Source organism: Trachemys scripta, chromosome 11, assembly GCF_013100865.1.
Source record: "Trachemys scripta elegans isolate TJP31775 chromosome 11, CAS_Tse_1.0, whole genome shotgun sequence".
In the NCBI taxonomy this organism is placed as follows: Eukaryota; Metazoa; Chordata; order Testudines; family Emydidae; genus Trachemys; species Trachemys scripta.
In genome coordinates, this window is record NC_048308.1 from 29,305,918 (window position 1) to 29,314,859 (window position 8,942).

Sequence of the window (8,942 nt, forward strand, 5' to 3'; positions counted from 1 at the left end):
GTTTCAGAGTAACAGCCGTGTTAGTCTGTATCCGCAAAAAGAAGAACAGGAGTACTTGTGGCACCTTAGAGACTAACAAATTTATTAGAGCATAAGCTTTCGTGGACTACAGCCCACTTCTTCGGATGCAGTGGCTGTAGTCCACGAAAGCTTATGCTCTAATAAATTTGTTAGTCTCTAAGGTGCCACAAGTACTCCGGTTCTTCTTTTCATAAAATCAAAGTAAGAGAAGAATAAAGCCCACCTGAGCTGTTCTTGGTTCTGTGCCCTGGTCTTGTGTAAATACTCTGTTTTTGTGATGTGTACACTTTCACTGGGTATTAGGCCCCCCTCAAGGTAATGGCACCATTTCTCAATGCAGTCTTGATCACAAGCATTCTTTAAGGATCTCATAATTTTGCTCCACTGGGGTGAACTTACAAGAATAGTAAGCACACAGGTGCAGCAACTTCTGGGGTCTATGTTTCTGGGAGAGCATAGCCCCAATGGTTATGTTGGATGCATCAGCCTCCAAAATAAGTGCTTAAACTGAGTCTGGGTGCACCAGGATGAGTGCAGTGGTTAAAGCACTTTGAGCTGTTCAAAGGCATGCTGACTTCAAGCAACTAGACAAGTGTTGCAGTTTTGTGAAGGAGGGCTGGCACAGGGGTTATTTGCCCTGAAAATTTGGGATAAAATGCCAATAAAAAAATTACAAAGTCTAGAAAGCATTGCTCCTCCTAGGTACTCCAGGTGACTGCCCAGTTGCAAATGGCTTCCACCTTTTATGGGTCAATCTTAATGCCTTCTGGGGAGAGGGTGCCAACTGCTGCGATCTTGGATTTGCTCAAGGGTGGGTTTGACACTGCCTGGAGTGGTCTCCCAGATCCAATGACTCAGTGATGACATGTAGGTAGACTTGTTGGCAATGCTCAGAAAGGAAGCTGACTTTCCATTCCCATCAGAGAACATGGAGGTCATGCTGTACCAATCATCTGGCCCCAAGAATCAGGGGGAAATGTGGGGGAACAAATCACACTGAACTGCATCACCTCCCAGGGGCCCTGGATTACTGCACGGTCTCCTGAGTCACTGGTCCCTAGGATAAAAGGGTTCGTCTATGGTTTCCACAAGATCTGGTGTAGGTTTCTGCTTGTGGGGATTCACAGGGCCCAGATAGTCTCAGAATCTATAAAGTTGTCTGTGTTGCCAGAATCTATGAGCACCCACTGCAATGGATCTGCCTGGCCTCACCTGGAATGCCGGATCTGCATTCAAAGATGTAGCAAGGGCCCGAGTGGCTTGAACAGGTTCCTGTCAGGTCTTGGGGTCATCCTGACTGCATCCAGACTAGGCCCCTTCAGATTTTGGGCACATTTGTTTCCCGATTCTCTGCTGGCAGGGCTCTATGGCGGGCACAAAGCCAGGGCATGTGCTGGCTTACCACAGTAGGTTGTTGTGCTAAAGTCGTTCCTTTTCCTTGGCAGTCAAGCACCAGTGGGCCAGGTCATCCTGTGTGGTTTGGGAGTCAAGCTTGGGGTTATTGTCACAGGACATGGGGCAAGGCAATGGCATAACTCCCCACTTTTGCTCTCTCTCTCTCTCTCCTTGCTCAGCCAATTCCCAAAATGGATGGCTAGATCAAAGCATCCACGTTTGCAGGAGTTTCCATGCAGGCTAGCTCATCATTGATCTCCTTGCTTAGTCCTAATTGAAATTGGCGCAGTTGGGCTGCCTCATTCCACTCAGGGTCTTTTGTAAGCTATTGAAAGTGTGCAGCATGAGAGTCGGATGGCCACTGTCCCTGTCAGAGCTTCTGCTGGGCAGCTTCAGCTGACCACGTGTAATAGGGATCATTGAAAATTGAGGAAAAAGCCAAAATAAGGTGTTTGAGTCCATTCGTATTGAACTGTTTTGCTCAAGCCAGGGAGAGGCCCAACCCAGAGTCTCACTAGTCCACAAACTGAATATCCATCCCACATTGGCGGGATTGGTTCCAGGGATAGAGCATAAAAAAGTAGATGACACTGGTTAAGGAATCCCCTGAATTTTTGGTGAATTTTGGTTTCCATCTAAATGTTCAGGTAGGGACTCCACAGGGCCCTGTTTGGGAGGCAGGGCCACCATGTGCACCTGGAGCACAGTGTTCTCCTCTTGTGAGTGTACCTCTTGTTCATGAAGGGTTTGATTTTTCTGCCAAAAGTTGCATCACTGACCCCACAGAGCATGGACCATTGTCTGGAGATGGATGACCTGCTCCTGCGGATCCAGTGCCCCGGGGTGTCCTAGGCAGTAGGAGACCCTTCCCTTCCATCCTACTACTGGGGCATCATCTGCAGAGGAGCCAGAGGTACTCTTTGTAATCTGCCAGGAACTGGGCCATGGGTGGTCATGCCTTGTGGTTGGAGCAAGAGTCAAGCTTAGCAGGTGGAACAGTAATAAGAAGCCAGGAAAAGGGAACCAAGGGTCAGAACCAGAGTCAGAAACTGAATGCCCAAGCCTGGGGTCAAACCAGAGCCAGGAATCGCAGTTGAGAGTCAGAACTGGGGTACCTGGAGTCAGGGAAGGCAGGAGCAGATCTGGGTCCAGGGCAGGAGCCAGGCTAGGACAGGGCTGGAACAGGAACAAGGCCAGGATGGAAAAACAAGGCAGGGTCTGTCTCAGCAGCATGTCAGGAATCTGCCTTCTTGCACAGACCGCTTCCTGGATCTCCCTCCATGCTTAAATAGGTGATCTGGACCAGTCAGGGGTCATATGGAGTGCTGCCAATTGGGTCTTCCATGGGAAGCATTTTCTGTGGTGCCTTGTCTCCCAGAGTTTACAGTGCATTGATCATGGCTCTGCTGTGGCTGTCAGGTGGCAGTGTGAAAGTGTCAGTCACCCTGAGCCCTCACCCGAGTTCTAGCTCACTGGATCCCCACACAGATTCAAATCCAGAGGTTGGTTGGTTAGTTAGTGGATGAAACTTGCATGCTAAGGAGGTGGCTGGAGCAATATCCTTGTAGGAAAAGCAATAGACAGCTGTAAAAGGATATAAACTAAAGCAGATTTCCACTATTTTATCATACTTTCCTGCCAGTTGATTTTCCTGCTTCAATTCCTGCCCTCCATCCCATTGGCATGTAATTTATACATTCACTTAGTGATGTATATTATACTACCACCATGTACGGAACCACTGAATCTAGCTGACAGCTTCTGCTCTTTGTTCTGTTTCCAAGCTGGTACATAATTAAGGCTCACAACTCAGAAAAATCCCCATTTACAGCACAGAAAAGTTGTCTTAAGTCACTGCTCTAAACATTGTTTTGGTTTCTTAGATGACAAATATACATAGCCCTGGAGAAGCTGGGGCAATTTAATCTCATGTACTAGTAACCCCCCCACCCCTCTCTGGGCTAATGGGAAGGCTGCTCAAAACCTTTGACTAGGAGACAAAGAAGAAACCTAGTATTCCCACTTCAGCTCATACTGGTGGACACTGCACAAGCCTCTAATCCAGTGGCTCTCAAACTTTTTTACTGGTGACCCCTTTCACATAGCAAGTCTGAGTGCAACACACACCCCCTTATAAATGGGGGGGGAAAACAAAAAAACCCACATATTTAACACCATTATAAATGCTGGAGGCAAAGCGGGGTTTGGGGTAGAGGTTGACAGCTCACGACCCGCCCCCCCATGTAATAACCTCACAACCCCCTGAGGGGTCCCAACCCCCAGTTTGAGAACCCCTGCTCTAATGATCTTTGATGTGTGTCCTAACAAATGTGCAAAGAAATAGGGTGCTGCATTTTCCTTTTGGCAGCCCTCCCAAAAGGACATTTGTAGTTATAGCCAAAAAGTAAATGTAACTGAGACACATGCGCAGAAAGCTATTTTCTTTCTGGATGTAAATCCAAGATAGTTAATGGGCTTCACTGCACAGCACAGCTTTATTATTAAAGAAATTATAAAGATGGTGCCTCTGTGATCAGTGTTTCCTGTATGGAATTAAGGATCTTGGTTTATGTGGCTTTGATACGAAGGATCTATTTATACAGAGAAATGTTTCCCATTCCTAGAAAGCCACTCAGTGCTAGAGTGGAAATAAGACTTCAGTGTTGCTATTAGGACTGGCACTGGCTTCTCAGAATGTTTAACCTTAGCTGAGCTGAGCTCTGGTCCAGGCTCCCCCCTTCTCTTCGTGCCACTTTCAGATGCACTGCTACTACAAAGTGGAACTAAAAAGCCAACCACAGACAGGGCTGGCTCTAGGATTTTTGCCGCCCAAAGCAAAAACAATTTTGGCCACCCTCCACCCCCGTTCTTTAATTACCCCGGCCCCGCCTCAACTCCGCCCCTTCCCCAAATCCCCAGCCCTGCCTCCTCCCCCCAAGCTCTCAAGCCTAGGAGGGAGGGAGGGGGAGCAGTGGCGCACGAAACGGCCGCTTGGGATCTCCCCCTTCCTCCCAGGTTTGAGAGCCTGGGAGGGAGGGCGAGTAGCGGCGGGCGAATCAGCTGTTTCACTCGCCGTGGCAGCGGAGGTGAACTAGGGTGGCTGGGGCACATTTTTAGGGACGGCATTCTGGCGCCGGCCATACCGCCCCTAAAAGTGTGCCGCCCCAAGCACCAGCTTGTTTTGCTGGTGCCTAGAGCCGGCCCTGACCACAGAAGGATCATAGGGGGCCTTCTCCCGTGGCACAGAACTAGCGTACATAGCACAGCCAAGGGAAGGGGTGTGGCCAGGTCTCTCTTTGCCCCAGTGATTCCCCAGTCGCCCCCATTTTGCTTCCTTGGGGTCACTGACAGCCAATGTAACTGAACGCAGCCCTGAGTCTACTTTAAATTATGCCAGGAGACCAGACTGGCACATCCAGCCCAGAACCATGGGAGTGCAAAGCCACCTTTGTGGCTGCCGAAGATCCAGGCCCCTCTAGTTTGGGGTGTAGTTTCATGTTTGGATAATGATTTGATTGGCACTTTTGAGAAAGGCAAAAAGATCAGAGTGCCTGTAGCTCACAGCAATATTGAAATTTCTACTGTACCCGAGACAGCGTTCAACATCTCTTGATCCAAACATGGGTCAGGAATACAGCAGGCGGTGTCACGAGAAAACTGTTTCTTTTATCAGACAGAGCTCAAAAACTCCTGGCTATTCAAGGACAATAAGACCAACCAACAGGTATCAGCAAGTTATAACAATGTATATTAAATCTAACAGCCTCAATCAAGCATTATGTCCCAGGCTAAGTCAGGAGTGGGCTTGTGGATGGCGGGGTATTGGGGAGAAATCAGAACTGAATGTGATACATTCCCTGCATTGGTGGGGGCCTTGTTTCTAAAACTTAAATTCCAAGAGATTTAATACAATACCTGATTACAGGAATATCAGGAAACCATTTACATAAGGCTTCTATATTCAGGGAATCTAATCCCTCCAGGGACAATAACAATGTCTTAAATTATATTGTGTATTATAATCGTAGTGAGAAAAACATTGGAAACACCCTGGAAAGTTTCAGAACCTCAGTATAAAAAGAGCACTGTCACAGATACACCAGTAGTAGATCACAGCAACAAATCCATGTCTAGTGACAAGATGAGCCACGTGTGAAACTAAATATTCCTTGGCAGTTAAAGAGAATAATTTAGGGCTTTTCTAATCCCAGCTGATGAGGGGGGCCCAGCTACAACATGGTCATAATATCCCTTACTCAGTAACGATACAATTCCAATTTGTGGTATAGGTGGGAAATTAATATTAATTCACATCTATGGAGGCTCCCCCTATGAAATCCCTAACAGCTTGTCTCCCCACAAAATACCCCAAAGCCACCCCCAAACAGGCTTGCTCTACCTGTAGTTTTCTTGGGAAGAAGGTCCATTGAATGTGTTTAGGGGGAGGATGGCAAGCTTGTTCCCCCTCACCTCTGGCATCTTCACTGGGCAACTTCCCATCCCATCTCCTTGTGGTGGGGCATTTTATGGGGCTGGGATGTGCCCATCTCTCCCACATAAGGGTTTGGCATAGGGGAAGCCTCATCTCAGTATTAGTGGGCATTTGTCCACATCTTTCACATTCCAGTGTGCAATCCGGACCACTGAGGGACTGTGTCACCACAACTTTGGGTGCCTCACAATGCTTTGCTGTTGTAGTTCCAAACCAGGGCCACTCAAACAGCCTAATAGCATGCAGGTCACGCCCTAAGGGCTGGTCTACACGGGGGGGGGGGGGGGAAATCGATCTAAGATACGCAACTTCAGCTACGTGAATAACTAGCTGAAGTTGAAATATTTTAGATCAACTTACCTGGGGTCCACATGGCACGGGACTGACGGCCGCGGCTCCCCCATCGACTCCGCTACCGCCGCTTGCTCCAGTGGAGTTCCAGAGTCGATGGGGAGCACGTTCGGGGATCGATATATTGTGTCTTAAAGAGATGCGATATCAATCCCCAATAAATCGATTGCTACCCGCCGAAGTGGCGGGTAGTGAAGACATACCCTGAGTATCTGTGTATAGCTGCAGCCCTGATCCAGCAACTCTGACCCCAGCCGCCTGTCAGCAACACTCCAGTCACACTCCGGCTTCCACCGGCCTTGGTTACCACTTGCAGGGTGACCCCCAACACACTCCTAGTCCCAATTTTTTCCCCAAAAAAAACACGTGTTCTACACTGTCCAGCCCTTTACTGGACTGTTCAGATTTAAAGGTTTGCTGCCCCTGTAAAAGGTCAATATGCAACTGTTACCTACTTTAACTGGCGTTACCAAACAGTTCAGTTTAAACACAATACTGCATCAGTTTAGACTGAAAATAAAACACGTTTATTTAACTACAAAAAGGATAGATTTTAAATGAATGAAAGTATGTGGTATTAAAGTAAAAAATGGTTACAAGAAGAGTAAAGATGGTAGCTAAAACTTAAAAAGCTAGACTTGGTTCAAGGTAAAATCCTTACCACAGGTTCCCAGCAACATCGCTGACCAAATTCTCAGGTCAGGATCTCTTTCCAAAGTCAAAGGGATGGCTCCTCTGTTTTCTTAGGTGAAAGAGAGAGTGCGCTCGGGGTGTTTTTGCCCCTCACTCTTATGCTCCAGTCACCGTGTAAAATGCATTTTCCTGAGGGTTACCTGTAGATAAAGTTCCTTCCAGGTGTAAGGGTGGAGATATGGAGTCTAGTGGTGACAGAGCTTCCATGCTGCTGTTTGCTAAAATGCAGATCGCTCTGCTCCTGCCCCCTTTATTGCCAAAGAATGACCACTTGACAGGTGATTGCCAATCAATGTTGATGACACCTGGCTAGAGGGGTCAGCTTGTCCTTTGTCTTTGAGAAATCGGTTTGCCCCCTCCCTAGACTTGTCTGGCAAACACATTGTAGTCATAATTTCAGCTTATGTTCATATCTCTTAATATGCTTTTCATACCTACGTTACACAAGAATATTGATGATCATTGTGTTATTAATTTTTAAATTATACCTCACAAGCCAAATTTTGCCCAAAAATTATTACAATAGGGTGTGAATACAGGGAAGCTTTCGGTTACAACATCCCGAAAGTTCTTCTTTACTTTGACACAATTAGTATCTTCTTCTCAGGCGAAACTCGGGTGTGCTGCATCTCATAACTGGGGGCAGGAGGCTAGGTCAAACTGGCCCTGTTGCCCAGTACTACATGATACCAACACTAGAGCTGCATGGCATTGCCATTTTTTTCTGTTCTGGAAGGGGACAAACAAAACTTTCAAAATTCCCCACAAAATGAAGTTCAAAACCATTTTAGTGTCAAGTGATTGAAATGTTTTGTTCCAACACTTACATTTAACGTTCAATTAAAAAAAATTGAAATAAAAAAATTCGAAACAAATATCTAACCATTACATTCCAAAAATGTTGAAACAGAACAACAACATTACTGAAATGCTTCATGTCATTTTTTGTAACTGGGAATTTGTTCCTCTTCCACAAGCCTTTTCACTTTTGACAAATTGGGAATTTTTTTCGTTAGAAAATGCCAACCAACACATCATTGTAAAGTGCCTCTTGTCCTTTTAAATACAAACAAAACAATACAAAAGGCCTCACCCTTTGCTCACTTAAATCACTCTGACCTCTGGTGCGATTTCATTGGCTTCAGTGCAGTTACTCCTAATGTGTGCTGTCAGCCTCAAGTAGCTTGTTTTTAAAGTTTGAGTGCTGAATGTTTGAGTAGTTATCCATTAACATTAGACAACAGAGCTGTCTGTTAAAGTGTTACATTGATATACTGCAAATGCAAAAATTTGCAGTTTGTTTTTGTATGGTTTGATAGGTTTTGTTCTAGTACAGACTGACTTTGTTTAGTTTAATTTAGCTGTCCCCTGTTTCATAGCAGATCTATGAACTAAAGGTCAACCAAGTTAACTTTTAGATATCCTGGGCTCAATCCTGAGCTGTACTGAGCTCAGGCTTAGCATAGCTCATGCTGGGCGGCAAAGGTGGCTCTGAGCTCCTTTATAGCTCCGCTGACTGGGTCCTAAAAGTTTCACAAATAGTTTTTTCATCTGTCATTTTAACATCTAAAGGTTAGAGACTTGTTTCTTATCTCAGACATACTGGTGTAAATCTATTTGGTATTTATACTGATTTAAGCTAAGTTACTCCATAGACCCCACAGTTTTTGCCTTTCAGACTTCTGCGAGCAGTAAATACATCCTCTCAAGAGGCTTTGGATACATTATAAGGAAGAAAATATGGATGGCTGTTGTGACCTGCACAGGATGTGCCATATTTATCTTTCTCCTGGGGGGATAGAAGCTACTTCATCTGTACGAAGTGCAAGCTGGTCTCCATACTGGAAGAAAAGGTTAAAGGGTTAGAGAGCCAATTATTGACCCTGCATTGCATCAGAGAAAATGAAGACTTGATGTAAAAGAAGAAAATGAAGTCAGGATTTGGTACGGCGGGCACAGCATGCCGAAGAATCAGAGAGGGAATTGCACG

At 46.0% G+C, this 8,942-nt stretch overlaps 1 long non-coding RNA gene across 1 annotated transcript in view; it reads right to left on the reverse strand.

The window, feature by feature from the left end:
• Positions 1-8,139, reverse strand: part of LOC117885127 — a 19,731-nt gene extending 11,592 nt beyond the window's left edge. The window contains exon 1 of the long non-coding RNA XR_004647723.1: positions 8,046-8,139. This is a non-coding gene — a long non-coding RNA (uncharacterized LOC117885127). The remainder of the gene's footprint in view (positions 1-8,045) is intronic.
• Between the last annotated feature and the right edge of the window lie 803 nt (positions 8,140-8,942).